We start from the raw sequence: 24830 nt of genomic DNA, 5'->3' as shown, positions 1-24830 counted from the left end.
AAATGAGGGCTTGTTTTAAAACAATAGAGACAACTTAGCTCTCACACACACCTGTTCTTTGTACTTCATGAAAGACTTTGTCCTGATGTAGCAGGCGGGAAATATGTTATAAAGTATTCCACTGCCACAGTTTGCTTGAGTTTCATAAGCATGACTGCCATTTTCAGGTAGTCACATTTACAGTCACTACACTGGAGGGTGAGTTTTACAACAGGCATTTATCCTTGACCAGCCACACCAGAACAGGATGTTGCACACCTGCATACTCCATTCATAGGAAGAAAATTGTTCTGAATAATTATTATCTAAATGTATTTATGATTTTGCCCATTTGGCTACTGAAAGCACACAAAATTGCAGTAACTTTGCAGAAACACTCTCTCTACTTTTCTTGACCTCAAAGATGGCACTCAAATCTATTAATCTGATTTTTGCCAAACCTATCTGAGCACCCAGGATTGCTCGTGAATTCTGATTGCTGGGCCTGGCCCTCTTTAAATTCTACCAGTAAAGTGGTCCTTGTTAAATCACTATCATTCTAAAATCAATACAGCACTATATAAATGTGGAAGGAAAAAGGGGTCTTAAGTGCAATTAAAAGCAGTCAGTATGTGACTCAGTTTAGAAAGAAAATGGACTGTCTCCTCATTTGATACATAATTTAGACAACAACAAATTGAATACAAATGTATGAAAACTTTACAGATAAATTATATGTACACTTTTCTGTATTCAAAAGTAGGGAAGATGTGCAGTGGCAGAATAGATAGCTTTATACTGCTGTGCTCATCTCTTTTAATCCCAATCTCAAGTATTTACCTGAAAGGGAAACAGTAAGGCTAATATTCTGTGAGGTCCACACTTACTCCCACAGTATGTATTGACTTCACTAAGATTGCATGTGGAATTGTGAATATTTCCTATTGTAACATGCTTGATAGTATAGATTGTATAGATTGTAGCTGAGGAAAATTCCGGAGGCTGGCTGATGAAGAGGGCTCTTCTTCTCTGCTATTTTCCATGTAGGAACAATAGCTTTGGGCATTTTAAGAATATTAAGAGTTTCTAGGGCTCACAAATGTAGTTGCAGTTTATAATGTCTACTGCAGGAGAACAAGTCAATTTTTCTGTTTCAAGCTTTCAATAGGCATCAAGATAATCTAATTTGACCTTTGTTATACCTGCCCTCCTTTCCTGACTTCTCTGAATTTACCTGAATTATTTCCTACTTCAAATTTATGAGTTGAGGATGCGTGAGGTTATTAGATAAATGCCTGTGGCCTAAGAAGCCTGAGGGGTGGCTGTAATGAGAAGATTTCTCCCAGCTGGTCCAAAATTTTCAAATTACTCACTTGACTGCTCAAAGAGAGTCAAGATGGTCTCCTTTGGGGTCTGTTAGAAAGTTGAGAATAAGGAACAGTGCTATCAAATGTTGAGTTTCAGTTCTTTAATGCTAATTCTGGAGGAGCTCCCAGGTACTTTGCCCCTTCTTCAAGGAAAATGGAAGTTATGTTAAGTGGTGGGGTGTTTTTTCTGGGAAACTGGTAGGAAACGTGGCTGGAAAATAATCAGCAAAGGTGAAATGGGAAGATAGAATAGTAGGGTAAGAGCAATTAGCTTTGCTGCTGTAGAGAGGCAATTTAATCAGATGATTCAGGGAAATGCAATTTAGGTTGTGTTTTTTTCTTCTTCTTTAAGAAGAAGTATTAACTCTGGACTACTAAGAAGGAATAATAGTCTAGAAGACAAAGCAAAGATTATCAGTAATGGGTAAGTGTGTCATTCTCTGTGTTGACTGGTTTCAAGGCAGGATGGCAAGCTTCTGCACAGGAAAGAGGAGGATGATTTAAAAAAGAAATAACATTGTTCCCAGTTTTATTTTTGCTTAAATTACAAATGGCTGCAGTTCATAGGTTTCCTTTGGCCTGTTAAAAGTCTACATTTGATACCTGGATTGAGGTCTGATCACTGTGGTATTTATGCTTTGCAGAAGGAAAGAGATTAGACCCAGATCACTAGTCTGCCATAGAGAAAGTCCAGGTGTATTTACTTTATTCCTTAATTTGTTAATATTTACCTATTTCTTCCAAATAACCCACCCTTAATGGCGGCCAGATAGCACAGACATGAAAACACTAAGGTGCTCCAGACTGAAGTTTTCTGAGTGATCATCTGTGAGACAGCAGTTGCTTTGTAAGGCCAACAGGCTTGCTTTATAGCTGGCCCCAGGCCCCTGTAAGCAACGGAATGTTTTCTGTTGAAATTGTCAGGTCAGTGTGCAGAATGCTCGGAGAGAAATGTTGAGTGCTGTCAATGGGCCATTGAGCCAAAGGCTTTGTGAGACGTTTAATATGATTTATTTATTTTTTCTCTCTAGGAAATCTCTTTGATTCCATCTGTCATTTCTGTTGTGACTGCCATGTTCAGAAGCATTATATGACAGTAGCTCCAACATACTTCTGGTGCTAAGAAAGGTAGGTGACCTAATGGGAGCTCTATTTTTTTTGCTTTAAAGGTCGTGTCTCCTTACTTCCTATAATGAACACTCCAGGATGGGGTTTCCTCCAAATTAGAACAGGGGCTGCTGTGGGGCTGACCTGGGAGCTTGCTTGGAGAGCAGAACAGCAGTGCCTCTGGAGAATGCCTCTGTGGAAAGGGCTGGGAATTATGGAGAATCGAGAGTGGAGTGCTACAGCTGCATAGACCTGTGCTTTCTTCCTTATTTGCAGAGCTCCCTTGAGAAGTTGAGGTGATAGGAGATTAGCAAGCTACTCTGTACTTACACTGTAAATAACCACTTTCTTCCAGTGGAGGGACTGCACTAGTTTATTTAATTCATATAAAAATAGGGATAGAATAGTTTAATGAACTACAAAGGTATAATAGTACAATAAACAGTAGTAGTTTTACCACAAATACTTTTAACCTTCTGTAAATGCTCTGAATCAGTGTCATTATAGTAGTTATGGGGAGTTCACTGTTAACGTTATGTAATTACAAAGAATGCAGAAGTACTCATCTGAGCAGAGACCAAAGTACACTGCAATTTCTTTAATACAAGAGAAGGAATGGTCTGTTTACAGGGGAAACTCTTGGTGTTGTACCCATCCCTACGTAGATTTACTCTGTGATGTTCTCCAGATGTCAAGGTAAAGATTTTGGAACACAGATAAAGTGATTCTGTCCATCTTTTGCCATTGAATAAAAGTGATTTTCAGGGTGTTCACTACCTCCTAATTCCAGTGCAAATCATCATTACTAGAAACTGAACTGAATTTGGCATCTGGGACAGTAACTGCAATTCATCTCACTCGGTGCAACTGATGTTATTGGTGTCCTCTGGGTTTGCTGAGCAGAATTTCACTATTGGCTGAGCTCCCTAGGCTAATATTTTCAAAGACAGCTATAAGAAATTAATATCCAAATCAGTAGGATGTTGGTGGGTTACTCCCTTGGATTCCTTGGGAAAAAAAAATGTGCCTGGATTTGCTGACTTTGACCATTTAAATAGACAGTGGAATTTGGTTCTGCCATGCATGAAATCTTTACTGGGTCTTGTTCAGAGCCTAGAGCTAAAACATTCACAGAGCAGTGATCTCATATTAATGATGGTAGTGTAACTGCAATGTGATTTAATAAAGAGAAGAAACACAGCTTATTACTGTAACTTGTAATTCTAATGCATTTCCTCCCAACGCTGAAAGGAAGTATTTTCCATTACCTCTCATGTTTCTTTTCCAAGGGAATGAAATTTCTTCTTTTTCTAGAACGAGGAGCACCCCTATTCTTCAACAAGTTATCAGTTTGTAGAGCTCTTTTAAAATGTACTAGTTGGCAGGCCTCAGCACAGGGCTGGTGTGGTGGTGCATGAACTGAGTCACCATCAGACAAGTCAGGTGAAGGTTGCTGCTGCTCAGTCAGCATCGTGGGGAGGGATGCAGAAATAGGAATTGTGTTTCAGTGCTAATTGCCTGTGGGTATTTAAATTCTCATTCTTCACCTAAATGGAAAACAACATTTTTCACCATTGCCATGGTATGTCTTATTCAAGGCTAGAGTTTGATGTTCAGTTGGGAAGAGTGTCCTGCATTTATGGCTGTGCGGAAGTGTGCATTACAAGCTGCTGTTACAGAGCAGTTTGTGCAGGATAACTCATCACCCAGCTGCCCGTTTGTATGCTTGTGCCACATGGTTATGAGAGGTAATTCAAGGTAGCTGACTTTCAAGGAGAGAAGGCAGCCCTTGGATTTTATATCTCTAGAAGAAGAAAAGGCTTCTTTGCGTTTTGTTAAATATAATTTGTGCTTTTTACAGTGTGAATAACATTCTTTAATATCTATATTTAGTGTAGCAACTACAATAAATCCGACTGAAACATAAGCCTAGAGAGTGTCTGTTTCTTTTTGTTGGAAAGCCTAACTGTGATAGTTCTGTTTCTTTCATAGGATATTTTTCAGCTTTCTTTGCAAAACTTTGTTTCCTATGAAGGGTTTTGTCTGTGTTTGCATCTATCACTGGAGCTTGTACAAACTTGGAAGTACTTTCACAATATGCCAGCAGTCACTTTCCTTTCAATTCCGTCCATTTCTAGAAGAAAGAAAGTTGGCATGCTGTGGGGCTTGAATACAGTATGTTTCCTCTTGTCATACTGTTCCAGCAAAGATCACACATTTTTTTCCCTCCTCAGATGGCTATAAAACATTTTACATTAGAAGTTTTCAGGTAACTATCACTAAACCAACGCACAAGTGGCATGATTTATCACAATGAACAGAACTGGCTCAAAAATATTCATGAGTTGGTGAGCATTCAGAGCTCGATCTAAAAATGTTTCGTATGAGGAAAAAAAGGAGAGCATTTAATAGAAGCTGCAGGCTTTAATCTCTCTCGGCTTTACAGACATGCTAGCATATGGATTCACATGTGTCTGCCATGTGGTAGAGTTTGTACTTCTCAGAATCCAAAGCAAATAACATTTTAAGCTTTCTTTTTTAGGGGAGAAAAGGGAGAAAACATACTAATAACTCCTACAACTGAAGAGAAAAAAAGCTCAGACTACTTGATCTGTGTAAATAGAGAATGTTATCAAGAATCACAGCCTGGGATGTTCAAATATGTAAAGGCTCCTACGAACTGACACCAAAAAGGGGGAGGTGAGGCCAGGTGATGCTTGCATGTGAAGCTTTTGGGGCAGGAGATCCAGAAACAGAAGGTGGATGTCGAGAGGCAGCAGGCTGTTCTATCGATCGGGAGAAGACAGGTGCCTGGAAGGGCCCATCGCTTGGCCTGGGAAGGCATGCTGCACCAGCTGGGAGTGTGGCTGTGGCCCCATGCAGAAGTATCCTAACCATCCTCCCAGGGATGGGACTGCACAGGGTGAGCTCCATTAACTTAGGGCTGAGGGTAAATGGCAAATCCCCGTCTGGTACATACACATAAATATAGCAGCCAGCTCAGAGCAGGTGGACTCTTTGGCTTTCCGGTGGGACAGGCCTGATGAGTGTGATTGCAGGATTGGTTGTCCTTGATTAAGAGTTTATTTAGAACTATGTTTTGTAGTGCTTTATTATTTTAAAAGTTTTTCATATATAACAGAAGAAAACAAAGAAGACAAACTTCAGTATGTCCTTAAAACACTTTAGATACAGAAAATGCACCTCATTTGATTACTCCATCATTTAAAAAAACACAAAAAATCCAGACAATATATTTGTTACAGCAAATTAATCTTAGGGATACTTTGAAAATTATAATACCCAAGGTGTTCTTACATAGATAGAAGAAATGTTATTAAAAATAAATCAGTTTCTGAGCAATGGCATAATTCTCTTAAGTTCCAAAGCCAAATGGCATTTGCTAGTTGTAGGACAAAACTTTCTATTGAAGGAGAGATTCAAAAATTTCTAATCAAACCCACAGTAAGGTCCTTTCCTCAACCTTCCTTGCTGATGGCAAAAGCTTGTTAGATATCAGGAGGAAGGGAGGAGGTGTATTTACACTAACAGTGATAGTGGGTGCACTGGCCTGATAGGTGACCACTCCTCCTGTCCACTCTGATTGCATGACAGCTGTCTGTAATTGGCCACACACTTCTAGGTATAGATAGATGCATTCTCGTGGAGGGATCCTGCAGACAGCTGCATTCTTCCAGTCGGGTGCTATAGTCAGCTCACTTTCAGTGGCTTATATTGTAATCAGCCACATTCTTACATTAATATGTTATAGCCCTTCCTCCTTAGGCTGTATGTTGTTACCCTGTCAATGTCACTTGCTGTAGTCAATCAGGCAGGCACAGCCTGATAGGTGTACGGAAGAGACAGAAGTTTTTTACTGTGAGAGAAGCACATATGCTCTGGGTCACTGTAGCACTGTAACCTCATGCTATTACCAGACCTCTGTCCTTTAAACTATAACATGGAGTCAGATGGCTCAGCCATATGTTGGCTTGCACACGTTTTCAGTGAAGTCACTTCACTAGCAAGGACTGTGCTGTCAGTTTCCAGTGGCCTCTTCTCTATCTACTGTGCTGGAGTGTCACACTTGATTTGGTGTCTGTCCCTAAGGTACGGCTCCTTTATTCACCTTCATGCTGAGGGCTCTGTAGATTTTGCCTAATGATCAGCTCTTAAAGTTTCTCAGGACTTTTACATTAGCACGCTTCCCCTCTATCCTTCACCCCATTTCCCAAATATTATTTTAATTACAGAAACTGTCACTGAAATGAGAAAAATGGAAAATTGCTTATTCCAGGAAAAGGAGTGAACAGCTACAAACTTCACTGGCTTCTAGTTTTTAATGAGCCTATTAGTATGTGGAAATGCCTAGCTCTGAGTGTGCAGGTTGCTGACAAGAAGGAATCATGTGTTAGGTTGTCTTGCTTTATATAGCAAGGTATTGCCTATGAAAAGCTAAGAGTTTTGGAATAAAGCAGTCTTTTTTTTTTTTTCTTTTTTTCTTTTTTTATCCCTTTCCTCATGGGTTTATCAATTTGTGGTATATTACCTTTTAGATTGCAAGATGTTGGTTTCATCCTGCATGTCCCCATAGCACCTCAGCTACTCTACAACTCACAAAAGCCAAATGTCTAGCATGGGCAGCAATTAGATCTCAAGATATGTCAGATATTGTCTGGGATGCTGAATGTCCTTGCACTGGTCTAATATGAGGGCAAGAAGAAGATGAGAGAATTGCTAGAAATAACATTGGTTCATTTCTGTGTTTCCAATTCACCTCCCACTGATACAATCAGCTATTATTGTTTAGTCAGCCACCGCTATTTTCATTCGTGTTGTACATGGGCAATCACGTTTCCTTTGTGATGTCAGTAACAATAACTTCAGCCATTCTTTTCTGCAGACAATACAGTATACCACAAGAAACTCTTTCTGCTTACTCTTTTTTTTTTTTTGTAGGCAAAAAGAGCCTAGCCTATATTTTGTTACCTGTTCAGCATCAGGTAAATTTTTATGCTATATAAATTACCAAACATAAAAATTACCAAGTATAACACAGTAACATAAACCACATATAATAATTTCTGCAACTAAAAGATGATAATTCTTCAAATCAGTAATACATCTTTGGGCTGTCATTTGATGTCACCTCTGAATGACTCAAAGTGTCACCTTTGGGACACTATGCCAGAGAAGCTGTCTTTTCTACATGGATAACAAGACAAGGCTATTATCATGTATGATCATTAAAGGCCCCCAAAGTATTTCTTATGGGAGTAGAGGTGAAGTGCCTGGATTCTGTCCAAATTCCTGTGCAAGTAATTTTAATCTACTTCCTCTAACTCCTTCTATGGCTTTGCTAACATCTTTTATTGTTGCATGAATTTTCTGAAGCTGTTGGTTAGGAATTGTTAAACAGTTGTGTATGTAAATAAAGCAAAGCCTTGCATAGTGCATTTTTAGAGAACCTGAAGTTATACTGAAATTAAAGGGTGTCATCTAATTGTAAACTCACTGCCATAAATAGAGTAACTTAGTCAAAATCTCCTCTTATTTACACACAGTCTGGCTTCACTGCATTTACTTCAGTTACATGTAGTGTAAATTGGAGCAGAATCTAGTTCATTATTTCTAATTCTGTTCTGGCTGGACAAACAGACGATGCACCCAGACAGAATTGTCATTACATATAAAAGAAGTGCTTTACATATTTTCAAAGTATCATTAAGATGCTTATTTGGGCTGCAGTCTAGGAGCATCTCAGAACACAACCCCAGTGACATTGCAGCTGTTGTGCTTGGGCATTAAAAAGGCAGTCTTTCCTTCTATTGTAATCATTTAAAAATTACCAGTCATGTGTTGACTCTAGGAGCCTGACCCTCAACCCATGCGAGCCAGGATAGGAGTCAGGGCACGTCTTTCCATTGGAGTGTGCATGCTTTGAATCTCTGCACGGATTTTGAGTGCCTGGCCACTGACATGAGGTAGTGGACTGTTGACTGAAATAATCCTAACCAGTTAATATTTAAGGGTTACTCTCATAGTAGCAAGCACCGTCTAGGTGTGATAATGGGCTTTTAGAATGCTTCTGTTAGTGCAAGATTGGAATTCCTTCTCTCAAGTGGAATGAGGCAACTCTTTGGTGCTGGGACAACCATCCCCACTGCCTTCTCTGCCACAGCAGCCATTTGACTCTACAGGAATAGTGCAGTGGTTAATCTGTGGTTCACTACAATGTGTGAGTGTGTCTGCATTGGAGGGGTAACATCCCTCTTCCTGCAAACAGCAGTGTTGTATGAATGTAATCTTATCTGATGTTACGTTCCAAGCAACATTCCCTTTTGCCACGTGCTGTATCTGTTAAGCATTGGCTCCTTCCACAAATTTTTCAGCGCTATTTTTGTCACAGAGGGGGGTCCCATTCTGATATTGCTCTGTGTATTGCACAACTGTTGAACATGACTGAGGGCTGTGCTGTTTGTCACTATTCAACCTGGTTTCCATGACAAGGGGGCAAAGGGACCCGTGGATCCATGCCCTGGAAAAAGGTGGGGATGGAGGGGGGAGGGGAGGAAAAGGAAAAAATAGGGAGATAGGCCGAGACGTAAAAAACAGCAGCAATGAGGTAAAGGAAGAAAACTTAGTTTACTAAATACAGTAGTGGAATGTGAGATAATACAGTATAATACAATATGATTGAAATTGAAGTTAATAAATCAAATAAAATGTGAAGGAGAATTTCTGAAACTCTTTAGAGTTTAGAGTCCTTACTCTAATGCTGTAGGCAAAGCAGCCCGGGAGCAACTCTTGTGACTTTCCAAACAAACAGAAAATAAAAAAATGAAGCCTTCTGGGAGTAGTAGTTCATTCTTCTCTTCTGAGACCAAGAACCTGGAGCTCATGAAGTATATTGCAAATCTATGGAACAACATCATTAACTGTTTAACTCCCAGTGCACTGCATGATATTATGATGTGAAATACTGATGAAAAACCATGAAACCATGACATTGCTTCTGGTTGCAGTCAGGCCCAATAAACACCCTTCACTTCCACATGTGGACTTCTGCGAAAGGATGCAGCATGAATTTTTATAAATTATCAGAATTCATTGTTTTTTTTTTTTATTTTAGCTCACACTGTTTTCGCTGGAATATGAGCAGGCCTATAAAAGTATGTTCCCACAGTGGAAAAACGTGTTAGAGGAAGGTTCTTAACATAATCAGGATGTGAGTTCCTGCACCATCTCATATCAGATGGCAGAACTGTAGCAAAAGCTCAATCATAACAGGCAGCAAATGCCTGGGTTTATGCAGTTTGTTTCTTATCATGTTGCCATCTATCACAGTATCATATAAAATTCAGGTTTGAAGTGACCTTAATAAGTCATTTAGTACAATCTCTGCTTCAAAATTTTCTTTGCCACTTACTACAGAAAGCACATTCACAACAGCAGAGTGGATCTGAAATAGTTTCAGTATTTGTAGTGATGAGGTTTTGTTTAGTGTCCGTGGCAGTGTCTTAGAATCATAAAATCGTAGAATCATAGAATTGCTCAAGTTGGAAAAGACCTTAAAGATCATCAAGTCCAACCACAACCTAACCATACTACCCTAACTAACAACCCTCCGCTAAATCATGTCCTGAGCACCACATCCAAATGGTTTTTAAACAGATCCAGGGATGGTGACTCAACCACCTCCCTGGGGAGCCTATTCTGTAAAGAAGTGTTTCCTGATATCCAAGCTAAACTTACCCTGGCATAACTTAAGGCCATTTCCCCTTGTTCTGTCACCTGTCACCAGTGAGAAGAGACCAGCCCCGCTCTTGCTGTAAGCACTTTTCAGGTATTGGGAGAGAGCAATTAGGTCTCCACTCAGCCTCCTTTTCCCCAGACTAAACAGCCCCAGTTCCTTCAGTCTCCTCGCAGGGCATATTCCCCAAGCCCTTCCCAAGCCTTGTTGCCCTTCTTTGGACCTGCTCCAGCACCTCAATGTCCTTTCTATACTTAGGTGCCCAAAACTGAACACACTACTCGAGGTGAGGCCTCACCAATGCCAAGTTCAGGGGCAGGATTACCAGGATTACTTCCCTAGTCCTGCTCACCACTTCATTTCTGATACAAGCCAGGATGTCATTGGCATTCTCGGCCTTCTGGGCACACTGCTGGCTCATATTCAGCCAACTGTCTATCAGTACCCCAAAGTCTCTTTCCATCAGGCAGCTTTCCAGTCACTCCTCCCCAAGCTTGTAGCGTTGCCTGGGGTTGTTGTGATGAAAATGCAGAACCTGACACTTGGCCCTATTGAAACTCATACAGTTTACGTTTGCCCATCGATCCAGTCTATCCAGATCCCTCTGTAGTGTCTTTCTCCCCTCAGGCAGATCAACACTCCCTCCCAACTTGGTGTCGTCTGCAAACTTACTGAGGGTGCACTCAATCCCCTCATCAAGATCGTTAATAAATAGAAATGGCCCCAGTACCGAGCCCTGGCGGACACCGCTCATGACTGGACACCAACTGGATTTAACTCCATTGACCACAACTCTTTGGACCTGGTGATCCAGCCAGTGTTTCACCCAGTGGAGCATACACTCATCCAAACCGTGGGCAGCCAGTTTCTCCACGAGAATGTTGTGGGGGACAGTGTCAAAGGCTTTACTGAAGTTCAGGAAGACCACGTTGACAGTCTTACCTTCATCCACTAAGGGGGTCACCTTGTCATAGAATGAAATCAGGTTTGTCAAACAGGATCTACCATTTGTAAACCCATGCTGACTGGGCCTGATCTCTTGGTTGACCTTTAATTGGTCCATGATGGCTCCTGAGTTTCCATAACCTTCCCCGGCACTGAGGTGAGACTGATAGGTCTGTAGTTACCAGGATCATCTTTCCGGCCCTTTCTGAAGATGGATGTCACATTTGCCAGTCTCCAGTCTGCCGGGACATCCCCAGTTAGCCAGGACTGCCGAAGAATGATGGAGAGTGGCTTGGCAACCACATCTGCCAACTCCCTCATCACTCTAGGGTGCAGTCCATCTGGCCCCATGGACTTGTGAACACCCAGCTTTCAGATCAGGTCCAAAACCATCTCATCATGGATTTTGCAGGGCTTATTCTGTTCCCCATCCCTCTACCAGGCTGTGTTCTCAGGGAGTAACAAATCTTACTATTAAAGACTGAGGCAAAAAAGTTTGTTTGCTGGAATTAGTGGTCTTCAAAAGAGCCACAGTAGACACACAACATCTCTGCAAATGACTGAATGTCCAGTCTGTCCAGACTGGATATAAACATGTACACAATGTGGAAAAAGCATTTGCAATTATTCTAGTACTAGTTCTTCATAATAATAAGAGAGATTTTAGGAAATGAATATCAGTACATACAAAATAATTCTCTTTCTAACTTGTCTTAATGCAGCTGGATTGTCTTCTGAGATACTTATCTGTCTAGATGAATTATTTCAGTTCTGTCTCAAATATATACTGCATTTGATGAGGGTGAGAAAGTAATCTCTCAGATTTCTCAAAAAAAAAAAGTAAGCTTTGTGAAGAAAAACTTTCACAAAAGTGTTATTGTAAGAAAAACTGACCTTACAATTTCTCAGTTTGTCATAGATATAAGGTTTATTAAATATCATAGAAAAATGCTTTAAGTCCACAGACATTTCATTTGTCAGTATGAACGCAATGCTGAGGTAATTGGCTGAAGAATTTCTATCCACATCTTTTATATGCACAGCCTATTTCCTCTTTCCTTTATTCTTTGTCAGTTTTCAATTGAGACAATGCCTGTAGGATCTCTCTTAGATTGCCAGAGAACACTGGAAAACAGACGAGCTCACTGCACATTGGTATAAAACCAGGCTGATTGCTTTAATTCTGTCATTTTGACTTGTACTGGCAAAGTGATTCAGGGACAAATGAATTGAGGGGTCTAATAGAACCCTGTGGTTTTGGGCAATGTAAGAAGGACTATTAGCGTTCAAAGGAGAGCTATGAAGGTGGGGAAGGATCTGGTCTGCATGAGGAGCAGCTGAGGCCTCTGGGTTTCAACAGCCCAGAGCAGAGGAGCTGAGGGGAGGCCTCATGCGGCTGCAGCTCCTCACAAGGAGCGGAGGGCAGCGCTGAGTTCTGCTCTGTGTGACAGCGACAGGGCCTGAGGGAACGGCATGGAGCTGTGTCAGGAGAGGGGCAGTTGGGGGTTAGGGAAAGGGTCTGCACCAGAGGGTGGTGGGCATGGAACAGGCTGCACAGGGCAGTGGGCATGACCACGAGTGCTGGAGTTCAAGCAGCATTTGGACACTGCTATCAGAAACAGGGTTTGGGTGCTCCTGTGTGGTGCTGACGGTTGGACTCAGTGATCCTTATGCGTCCCTTCCAACTTGGGATATTCCATGATTCTGTGATTCTGATTCACCTCTTTACTGTTCAGTTTGGTCTCTTTTTGGGTAAAGTGCATAGAAATTTGTGGGGAAATGCCATCCAAGAACAAAATTTTATCTTGATCATTAAAAATCCTTGAAACCCTAAGTAATAAGAAGTAATGTGATGTTTTAATTACGAGCTGAAGTGCTTAACATTTTGTGTGTTTGAGTCTGATAGCATTTGTCTTGAGTTAGATCTTCAATCTGGACTATATAGGATATATGACTTTCAAGCCTGCCGGAGGATAATATGTTTCCCAGAGAGTGACCAGCATGGCACATTTAACATACCTGATGTTAATGGTTTCTGAGCTCTGTTATGCCTCATCTTCAACAGTAGTCATTTCTTCCAGACAGCCAACCACTCTCTCTATTTTTGTTGTTGTTGTTTTTTTTTCCTACAGATAACAATATCATGTTCTGCACACAGCTGGAGTCTAAATGGTACTAAAGAGGAGAAGCCATACATTATAGCCATACTGGACTTGAAAGAGTTTCCCTAATTTCAGTTTCACAGAATCACAGAATCACAGAATCACAGAATGGCCAAGGCTGGAAGGGACCTCAAGGATCATGAATCTCCAACCCCCCTGCCACATGCATGGCCACCAACCTCCTCATTTAATGTTTGACCAGGCTGCCCAGGGCCCCATCCAACCTGGCCTTGAACACCTCCAGGGATGGGGCATCCACAACCTCTCTGGGCAGCCTGTTCCAGCACCTCACCACTCTCTCTGTAAAGAATTTCCCCCTGACGTCCAACCTAAATCTCCCCTCCCTCAACTTAAAACCATTTCCTCTCATCCTGCAGTTATCTACCCTTTCAAAGAGTTGACTCCCCTCCCCTCTGTAGGCTCCCTACAGGTTTCAAGGATCATACTGTTCTGTACAAATTTAGTCTTTCATTTTATCTTTGAGAATGGAAAAAAAAAAAAAAAAGAAAAAAGAGCCTGAGACAATTAATGGAGTTTTCACATCAAAGGAAAGCAGGTTATTTATTAAACTAATGATGTTTCCTTCTTTTGGACTTCTGTCATGGGAAAATGCTATCTGAAGCAAGCTGAAGCTAGTATGAAGCGGAGGTCCATATCATTCATGGTGATGGTGTTCACTTATGATGTGATGAAGAGGTTGAACTACACTACCTGTTGCTAATGGAACACAAGCCTTGTTCGGAGCAGGTAAGGGAACTGTTTAGTCTGGAGAAAAGAAGGCTCAAGGGGAACTCTATTGCTCTCTAGAAGGACCTGAATGGACATTGTGGCAAGGTGGGAGTTGACCTCTTCTCCAAGATAACTAGTGGTGAGGTAATGGCCCTAAGTTGTGCCAGGAATGGTTCAGTTTGGATATTAGGAAAAATTTCTTCTCAGAAAGAGTGATGAGGCACTGGCACAGGCTACTCAGGGAGGTGGTGGAGTCACTGTCCTGGAGGTGTTCAAGAAACGTGGAGGTGTGGCACTGAGTGATGTGGTTTAGAGGGATCACAGGCATAGACTGATGGTTGGACTTGATGATCTTAGTGATCTTTCCAACATTAATGATTCTGATTCTAATGGGGAAAAAAAGAGGTGGCTGGGTACATTTCCTCATCTGATTCCTTTACTTACAGCAAAGGTGGCTACTGCTGCTTTCAAGAAGCTCCGTAGCATTTGGTGGCCTAACCTAAATATAGGTCTTTCTGGAGACAACAGAAGGCTTTATTCTGTGACTAGAAATGATTTCCATGCGCAAGTAATATCTGACAAAGGATACGTGCCTGCAAAGGCCTGTTGTTTTTTTATCTGATGTGCCTGCTTGCTGATTTAAAGTCAAATTCTGCAACCTTATTTAATATAAGCCCATTCTCTCCAGAGATTGAGAACAGAGTTTGTCTCTAGCACCAACAAGATCTACCACAAACCATATAATTCCAAAATATGTATAATGTGTGACTTGTAACCTTGTTCTCTATAGAGCAAATGGTTTGTACATCTCATATGGAGACACGGTAAAGAATTCCGGCGCTGTGGCTGAACTTCATTCTAATTAAATTGCCTTCCTGCATTTACAAACAACTGAGTTTCCCTTGCCCACTTCTGTATAAACAGTAATTACAGTATAAATAACCTTGAATAGTTTGCAGACTGAGGTCTGTGGTGGGATGAGTGAAAGGTCAGGAAGAGTTTGAGAGAAAGCATCATCCAAATAAGATAAAGAATATCTAGCACAAAAGTTGTTATGTTTCTAATATCTCATTCTTCATTGTTGTAAACTACCTTTCTCTAAAGAAGGGAGTAATATGTGAATTCCAAGTATGGACTCTGGATTTAGTGGTTTTCCAGTTAGGAACTATTCTTTGAAATATCATTCTGTGATATTTTTTTCAATCAAAGTGGTTTTAAAAATTTTGAAACCTAAATTCAAAGTAGCATTTTCTCATTCTAAACATCTGTCTGTTATTAGGAATTTCTTGGATTTTAGTAGTTCATTCTTTTTTTGTGAATGATGCCTGAAGTAGTATCACTACTCTTTCTTCAGTTCAATTGCTGAAGTCAAGGGCTTTCCTAAATTTGGTAGTAGAATATCATTGTGAAAGTAATTTATCTTATTTAAAATAATATTTTATTTTATTTTTTTAAGGGGGCAAATACATGAAGGAGGAAAATGGCGTAAAATATATTTCTGATTTCTGCAGCATCTACAGATGATACAGAAATTGTTTTCATTTCAGTTCTGTAGTTTCCTATTTTCTTAAGGCAAAATTTTCATTATAGTTGAAAAAACAGCTGATTTATAAGAATAACTGCTATAATGTTACCAACTGTGCTTTCTGAGTGGATTTTAAAATTCTCTCATCTGCCTTTTTCCTTCAGTTGAGGTAATAGGTAGGAAAGAGAGAGGAGATTATTCCTACGTTGCCATTAATTTAAAGCTGGGAAGCTACATTAGAAGTAGCAAGTTTAGTTCTGTCTGCAGTAGAAAGAAAGAACTACACATGCTCTGCCTGGATGTGTGAAACATCGGGTTTATTGTACAAAGACTGGACACTACTCAGAAGGAAATCAGAAATGGATACAAAAACTTTTGTCCTTTGTAATGCCGACACTTGATTACAAAGAGTTTATTGAAAAACACAACATAAACTGAACAATATCTCTAAAAGACATAAAGATTTTAATAATATTTTGTGTTTTATGTATACATTTTGTAGACAGCTAGAAGAATCCCACATAGGATGTTGAGTGTCAGTGCTTACATCTGAACAAAATAATCCTACCTGTCCTTAAACCCTGGCTTGCTGTTATAGCTTGAAACATATTTTAATTCTATGTGCAACATACCTGCCTGTTTCTTCCCCACTAAATACATTATTAGGGAGCATTACAGCCTTGTTTTCATTTGAAAAAATAAAGCTCTTTGAGATGAAGAGGCCTCAGTTCTTCTCAGGTGCTCTGCTTCTCACTTAACCAGATTGGGAATGCCTCCTGCGTTATGCTCAGGAGCCATCCCTGGGAACAGCTGTCCCCTCATGAATCATTCACAGAGGTGAGCTGTGATGATGAATGATCAGCTGTGAACAATGAATAACATTATGAGAAAATAAACACATTTCTCTCTAATTTCATCTTTTCCCCCAGAGGTGGGTCAAGGCCCCATGTGTCTACATAGCAGGATAACTTCAGTGATGGAGAAATCTTGGAAGTCCTGGCGATTGCTTTCAGATGACCCCACAGGTCTTCTCAAGGCATTTTCTGACAGAATGAGGAAGAGAAACAGCAGTGGTGATGGGGTAAGACAGTAGGTGAAGACTAGGAGATAGGAACATTTGTTGATGCCTTTAACTGTTGTTTTCCCAGATTTTGGAAAGTAACTGAAAAATTAAATGAGTGACTATTTTCTGGCTGTCTGGGAAATGCCAAGTCACATGTTATTGTTTCTGCTCTTTGACTGGCTGCCTTCTATAGCTAATCAACACAGTGTCATTTTGAAATTCACATCTGGGAACTCTTTGAGCTAAATATGCACTTTTCATAAGATCTGGCAACTGTAAAGCTCCAAACGCTTGAATATTCAAGGAAAATAAACACACATGCTAAGAACGTGACAAAATGTAAATCTGTGTTAAGTTTGGAAGAACGGTCCAGGATATCCTCTGCACTGTGTCCCTGCTCTTCACTCTACTGTGCTCTGTACCACAAGTAGATGGCAGAAACGTGTGTCCCTTACATAAGATGTGTTCGCAATGCCCCTGAACTTTTGGCGTCAGTTCAGAACGTAGTGAACTGGATCATGCCAGTTTAAATATATCTGGTCACTTTCCAGTACAGTGCTCAGCTGTCTACCTTTCAGAGCCCTAGCTGGCATCTCAGTTAGCTCAATCTGCATTTCTGTGTTTGCTAATGCTATCGGTTCCTCTAGTGGGAAACTGGATATTATTATGTGGAGAACACAGGATTTGGAACCACAAGATCCGGAGTCATTTTTGGTGGCTAGGATGACTTCCTGCAAACTTCTGGAGACATTCCTCTGGCTTCTACTATTTAGAGCAGATTCACAGACCCCAGCCTAAAGAAGTGCTCCCTTAATTTTGAGCATGTGAGTAGTCAGGTGGTATTAGGGGAGTGAGGCATTGATCTCTTTTAAGTTCAGCCTCCTGCCTGTATTTCACAATATCTAAGGATACTGAAGCACAGTGGAGTTTGGAGAATGTCAGATTGAGTGGTACAGTCATAGGTCTAAATGGCTTCAAATTTCTAAAACTAATCTGTAAGATTTGATATTGTTTTCCTATTATGTGTAGAAACAACTATGTCCTTCTGTGTGAAAGAAACCTTCTCAGAACCTACTGTTGACTACATCAAATTAATTTCTTGCTCTGTCCAATGGACTCCATGAAAGCCTCGCAACTCTTTGCTTATATCCATTCTTTCTCCTTTTTCAGTTATTCATAGTGTCTATATGGAGACATGCACAAAGGCTGTGACAAGGACAGTCTTCACTGATGCAACTTAAACTGCTATAGATGGACGTAAATGTCACTCCCTGCAAAATTTATGTCCTGTGGAGAAGAACTCAAACTCCCACATGCTCTGAGAATCTCCCATTTTGCTTTTTCCTTGTCTTTGAAGGAATAATAAATAAGGCTTCTTAATAAATCATAAATTAATTATAAAGTGCATGACGAATGTTATCGGAAGAAATTAAGCCCATGCTCCTTGCTACGGCTGAATCGAGGTGTCTGTCATATCTCGACTTCATGGCAGAACACATTCTGAAATTAAGATGAATAACTTAATTTCTAGCTTCCAGTGGTTCCTCCTCACATACTGCAAAAAGAGGCAAAACAGAAGGGAGGGAGGAAAGATTAAAAAGAGCAGTGCCAGTTATTTGGAGAAGCCATTGTTTGTCTGCATTTGGGAAGAAAGGGACACCATTTGGTAGCATGGCATGTCACTGTTTTGGTTCCAGCTGATGATCATTGTGTGAATTGAGCTGTAAGGAGAGCTGCCCATTGACCAGCATTGATTGCTGTTGTCGACAGGTGCTAATGTTCATAGGGCAGATCACAGCTGCTTGCACAGGGTTCCCATTATCCTTTGCTGGGTATTGATTCTCCCTGTGGGATGTTTCCTTCCTAGCTGTGTTAATTTTCAGAGCACATATTTGCATTGGTTTGTGCTGAGAGGGACAGTCAGAGGTGCCTTGGCTATGTTTAATGGCCTTACCTCCTCCCCTTTTACCCACCAGTCCCTTGAGTCTTTAGAGACTATGTCTGTTGGGATCCAAGTTTCCTCTAATTGTAGTGCACATTAAAGGACAGGCTCTATGAAGAATATCATTACTATTCCTGTAATTGCTTCAGGTGCACTCAAAAATTAATCAGAAAGCACACAATGGGTTTTTTGTTTTGGCGTGGATTTTATTTTGAGTCCTTTCAGAGCCTAAAGACTTGCTGCCTATGTATAGAGCTTACACAAGTGTAACATGGAAGGGATGAGAAAGTAGATCAGGAGGATGCCAGGGCAGGGACTGTTGCTTCCTTTCAGCACTATTTTGGTGATGCACACAATTGATTAACTGATGGACCTCGGTTACCTGCAAACCAGAATGGTAATGCAATGCATTCCTTTTGCATTGGTATAAATAGCTTTCAGTGTTGAGTGAATATATGGATTTGTCTATTGGCAGGTACCTGCACAGTGCCTAGAGCTGTGGTATGGTCTTGCAGAGTCTCTTGGTAGTGTATAAAAGTAGTTATAAGAATGGTGTCTTATCCATCTACTTTAATAAGTCAAAGAAGCCTAAAACAGCTTTTTTTTTTTTTTCTTTTTTTTTTCTTTTTTTTTCCTGAGAAGGGAGGTAGTGCTAGTAGTAACAGCAAAAATATTCAGCGAATGAGGCTTTTGCTTAGTTTTGGCAAATGTAATAAGCTTTGTGCAAATGCTGTCTCCACATATGAAAAAATGCTATAAATTTTGTCTCTGTAACATGGAAATGGAACAACTAATTTAGGTTCACTGAATAAAGCGTATCTTTGCTCAGATAAATGGGTCCCAATTTATAATCCTTCCTTAAGGCATCTTCGTTTCTGAGGTCTGAGTAGAAAGAAGAGTACATCTGAACCTATTTAGCCTTATGGCTGAAATAGTTAGGTTATGGTTCTTCTGTAATCAATAACACCCCCAAAATGGATATAACTATCTTCAGCCCTGCAGTTTAAATGAATGGGTAGTCATTTGTAGCCGAATAGCCTTCAGCATGGGGCCAACACTTGGATTAAAACTTCTGGAACTGTACTCCAATATTTGTGATTTTCTAGTGGAGTCATGGAATATGGCATTATAATAAAAATAATTCTTCAAGCTTCAGGATATCATAGTAGTTACCGCACGTGGGAAGTATGAAACCTTAAATATTATATTCCAATACAAAGCATTTTATTTTTTAAAACGATTTTCCTTTTATGGTATATGCATAGCTTTGGAATGGTGAAGTATACAGTCATGAATATTGGAGTCCTTTTTAGCCCTGGCATGCTCACAGTGCACCTTTCAAAAATGTACAGTGGTGGGTGGATTAAAAAAAGATGTGAAAATACACACAAAAATATACATTTGGCAAAAACATGTAGGGAATTTCAGCAGCATCTGAACAGCTAGCAGTGGATGGTATTCCTCTTTTTCTGCTGCTGAAGTTGCTTTACCTTTAACACACAGGGTTTCTGCTCATCTTGACTTTCCCAGGACTGCAATTGCCTCTGTGGTTGCTGGAGTGAACAACTTGTGCTGCAGTGCATGCGGTATTGAAAGAGGTGGTTTAATCCTCAGTTGCAGTACATCAGGTCATTTAAGCAGCCGTAGTGATGCAAGTGTGGACAAGGGTACAAGTCATCTCATTAACTGATAACTGCTGTATGCTGTTGGAGACTGCAGACTTAAGCTACTCCTGAAATGAAAAAAGTCAACTGTTTAAGATCAGCTGGGACATCTAATTTAAAAAGTTTAAAAAAAAAAAAAAAAGATAGATAGAAAGAAAGAAAATCCCAGCCCAGTTGAGAGCCTGAGTCTACTCTTGCTTAAGCTTGGATAACTCAGGAGAAATGAAACAGAAATTAGTACAGAGAAAGCACTGCAAATGTAGTAAAAACAAGATCAGAATCTGTGCCTGAGAGAGGCAGCAGGGAGGAAGGGGAATGGTAAAGAAATGTTGGTAAGGAACAGATAAAGACCAGGAATATTTATTAACCACTTATCACAATGCTCTTTCTGTGATCAAGAATGTGAAACATTTTCCCTTTTTTTTTTTTTTTTTTTTTTGTGTGTGTGTGTGTGTGTGAACAGACCTTGCCCATTGGAATATCCCAGTTTTATTTGCTGGTTTGTTTTCATGAGTCTGATCCTTCTCTGCACCACAGAGAAGGACATGACAGATCTGGTGCCACTCATTCAGGAGTTATAGCATTGCGCTGATGTAAAGGAAGCAAAAGGGGAGAAAGCTACCCTGTGGCTAGAAAGGAAACTCATGAGTTAAAAAAGAATTATTGAGAGGGATTAGAAATGCAAAAAATAAATTAAAGAGTTGTAGACTTAAAAGAGGCAGGTGAAGCTGGGAGACAGAGCTTTATTGAAGAGGGTAGTGAGATAGTGTGCTGTATAAGACAGGAGTTAGCTGAAAGAGAAGAAAATAATTAAATTCAAATAGAAGGCTAATTAAAAAATAAGAGGAGAAAAGAATATATTAAAACTGAAAAAAAAAAAGAAAGGAAATAGAAGGGAATGTGAAAAAAGGAAATGTAAGTACTGAGAGGTAGGAGATGAAGAAAAATATCTTTATCTAAAGCAATTGTACAAAATAAAAAGCAGCAGCATTTTTATGAAAGTCTTTACCTTTGGATTGACAGTCACCGTAAAAGATCTCCAAGAAAAGGAATTCAATTCAAATTTGACTCTAGTTAATTAAGACACCAAAGTAGATTACTGATTTGGACAGCAATTAAATGCAGTTGTAGTAGAGTTGTCAATCAGTGCAATTGCAATCCAAATTAGATACTAACAAAAAGAAAAAAAGAATAAAAATAATAAACTTGATCCTAGTTCTGCTGAAAATATTAACAAATCACTCATTAACTTCTGTGTGTTAGCAAGAAGCTATACTAAAGAATAGGCCTACACTGGGAAACAGAGCAGAGGACAGGAGTTAAAGTCAAATGGATGAATTGAGCTGCAAGCCATGATGTGAAGATGGGGAGTGAGAACTCCCTTCATACCAGGCCACTGCTGCTTCCTGGTCAATTCTGCCACAGTGCTACTAGGTCAAGTGAGCAGCTGAACATGGGGCTGAATCTCCCCTCTTCTCTTTGAAAAACCAGCATGCACGGGGTAGGATGGAAAGTGTGCCTCTAGCCCTAGGCTCAGAACGTACAAGAAAGAATCTTGACAGTCCTTCAGAGGACAGTGACAGTTCTCCCTGCAGAAACTTCAGAGATGGTGCAGCATACTCACCACCTGTTATTTTAGGCTTTTCCTGAAGATGCAATTTAATCCTTAATAAAGGGACAAAGTCTTGCAAATCTCTAAGCATGCAAGTTATTGTCCATAGACCGAAATGGAAATATTTACCTAAGGAACACATAATATATTGATGCCCATACTGGTTGTGGCAGTAATGGGACTGAAAGCAGCCTCTAGCCAGGAAGATGCTCAGGGCTCAGAGAGCTGAAGGGATTTGCGGATTTGCTATGCATAGATCAAATCTTCTGTATGTGCAGCAGTTCCACTTCTGTGAATTAAGTTGATCTTTTTCTACTTTGCAGAGGTGTTGTGAGAATAAACCTGTGACATTTTAGGAGAAAGTGATAAATGAAACCATTCCAACCCATGGCACAGTCGTACAGTTAAATAAAGGTCTGTGTCTTTTGGACAAACCTGCTCTTGTGCAGTTGGATATAACATGGGCTACATCATTAGATGTAGCTGCAGAAGATTTGTCTGTGGCCCCTGCTAGACCAGGGAGCCAGGGCACCCTGTGTAGATGGCTCAGTACAGAGGTATGGGAGAGGGCATGCTGACTGGGGTGATGGTACACAGGAGTAATTTAGGATGGTATATTGCCCGATGAGTTTAACAGCCCTGGTTAATTACATAATTACCATACTACACAAACTCTCATTGAAATTAATGGTATTTCACATAATAAAAGTACTGTGCGTATACTCAGCTATGTAGAACATTAACATCCCTTTAAAAAGTCATAAGAACAGAAAATCAAGTTATTCTATGTAGTTGTATTTGAAGTGGAGGCTCCTACTACAGTGATGGTGTACCTAAAGATAGAATTCTTCAGCTTTTGAGATTTGCAGTCATTTGTTCCCCGTCATTTTAATTCTGTTAGAGAATTCTTTCCTCTCTGCTTTCTTTTTTACCTGTCAGAAGTAGTTTCTCCATGGGTTTCAGTAATGCAACAGAGTACAACATAAATCTGTTTTTTCTGTTTCCTGTGTATATGCCTGACTCATAAGTACTGCTAGCAATAGAGTATTTTTTGTTGTCAACTGAATTGAAAAAAAAAAACAGAAAATGAAACGTTCGTGCTCATCCAAGAAAACATTTGTTTTTGTTCCCTCCACTAAACAAAACATCAACTCTTTAAACATGTTTTCCTAGAAATCACCATTGGCAAATATGTGAGCACTCAGTTCTACATTGTAAGCATTCAGGAGTGCATGGATATATTTATTAATACCTTTGTAGACGATTCTGTTTGGATTTTCTGAACTCTTTTTGTCCTTAATAGCACAAGGCAAAAATGATAAATGCTGTACACATTTCCATGCCCTTTTCTTTATTCTTCTGGTATATCATTTAGCCTGGAAGAAGGTCATCTGGCATACGTTCAGGTCTTTCTCCTTCTGGCTTCTCAAGGAGGCTGTTTCCACATCTTGAGATGATCCATTAGTTAAATTGTGTCCTGCCCATCATGTGAACATATGTTTCTTGGTCTTTGAGTTTTTACGAGCCTTCTTCCTCACTTTTTTTTTTTTTTTAATATATATCTCTAATGCCATTTCTTCTTCAATTTTTTAAAAATTCCTTATTCCTCTTGGCAGATGGGCAGATAAAGCTGGTTCATCAGTCAGCCTCTTGAGTCAAAGTTGGTCAAATCATGGTTGTTAAGATTAACAGTTCCTTGGGGTTCCTCATCTTCTAAGAGCATCTGAGGGGCATTCACAGAAACATTTTACAGCCAATTGCACCAGTGACTGGACTTTGTCAATTTTATTGGGTCAGGTTCACTAGTTCCTTGCAGGAGGCACCACTGAAACATTGTCACTAGACTTCTCTTAGCAGAAAACTGAGAACTATGCTGCCTATAACGAGAAAAGCTGGTGTCAGAAGAAATGGGAACTTCTAGAAGTATGCCATGATAAATAAAAGTAAATATATTGTTTGCATGTTGGGAAGCTGCCGTCACATCATGCTGTGGCAGAGCACACGTCTGTGATGCACATCAGCAGTCCCAAATAGCTGGGCTGTTGCACGAGTCTGCCTTACTGCTTTTTGAGGCAATTTATTTCTGACACACACAAATAGAAGAACACTAGTAGGATCACAAGAAGAAAGACAAGAACTGCAGAGTTTGCAGCTAAGAGCCCAGAAATGCTTCCAGCAGAGTAGATAGTGATCCACTGTGCTTTCAGTCAAATGCTCTAGAGCAGGATTATTGTATTACTCTATTTTCAGTTCTATCATCATCACCCTAGGTAACCCACATTTCTATAAAGTCAGAAACAGAGATAGGAAGGGTATTTCAATGGAGAGAGAAAACAGGTTATAGAAGAACAAGGGGAAGGGGACTAATGCAGGAGCTGAAACAGTCAATAGAGCCTGAAAAGCTTTTGAGGAAAGAAGTGTCTGGGTTAAACATCCCTCTGCATTATTTACATACACATATACATAATGTACTCTGCTGCTGTGGCACAGGATTTTTTTTAAAAATGTTATGAATAATCTGCATATATTCATGAATACAGTATTTTTTTTTTTTCTCTGAGCTCTTTGCCTGAGTAGGAGGCAGTGCTCTGGTAAAGATTATTGGAATTTGGACCTCACTAAGGTTCTGGATCCTTGCATTCCAGTTTTGAGAGTAAGTTTAAGTAGTGCACTCTGAACAATGTGCACAAATCTCTCCTAGGGCCATGCCTAAAACTCAGATGATCACCATGCAACTGCAGAAAGAAATTCCTGTTTTCCAGGAAAGAACTGTTAGCTGTTGTCCAGCAGCAGTGACAACTGAACTATGGTTGGTTTCAGCTGAAACATAGATCTGTAAAATAAGGACATGAAACTCTCTGTATCCATCTAGAAGGAACAAACTCTCTTGTTCTGCCGAAACATATTTATGCTTAGTTTTTCTTAGCATCTATGACACATCAGACATCAGAATCTGAGTTGAATCATTTTCAAGCATTGGCA

At 40.0% G+C, this 24830-nt stretch overlaps 1 long non-coding RNA gene across 2 annotated transcripts in view; it reads left to right on the top strand.

Annotated features, from left to right (window-relative positions):
• The first annotated feature begins 13861 nt into the window (after positions 1-13861).
• Positions 13862-24830, top strand: part of LOC149919197 (uncharacterized) — a 45086-nt gene continuing 34117 nt past the window's right edge. Inside the window, exons 1-3 of one of the 2 annotated variants that reach the window (XR_016464844.1) lie at positions 13862-14060; positions 16497-16648; positions 17801-17955. This is a non-coding gene — a long non-coding RNA (uncharacterized LOC149919197). Of the gene's footprint in view, positions 14061-16496; positions 16649-17800; positions 17956-24830 lie in introns of those variants that run through there. The other variant, XR_016464843.1, reaches the window with a different exon arrangement.

Source organism: Phasianus colchicus, chromosome 2 (assembly GCF_987193195.1).
Source record: "Phasianus colchicus chromosome 2, bPhaCol1.hap1.1, whole genome shotgun sequence".
Classification (NCBI taxonomy): domain Eukaryota; kingdom Metazoa; phylum Chordata; class Aves; order Galliformes; family Phasianidae; genus Phasianus; species Phasianus colchicus.
The sequence above is the reverse complement of the archived record's forward strand: the minus strand, read 5'-3'. Positions and strand labels throughout refer to the sequence as shown.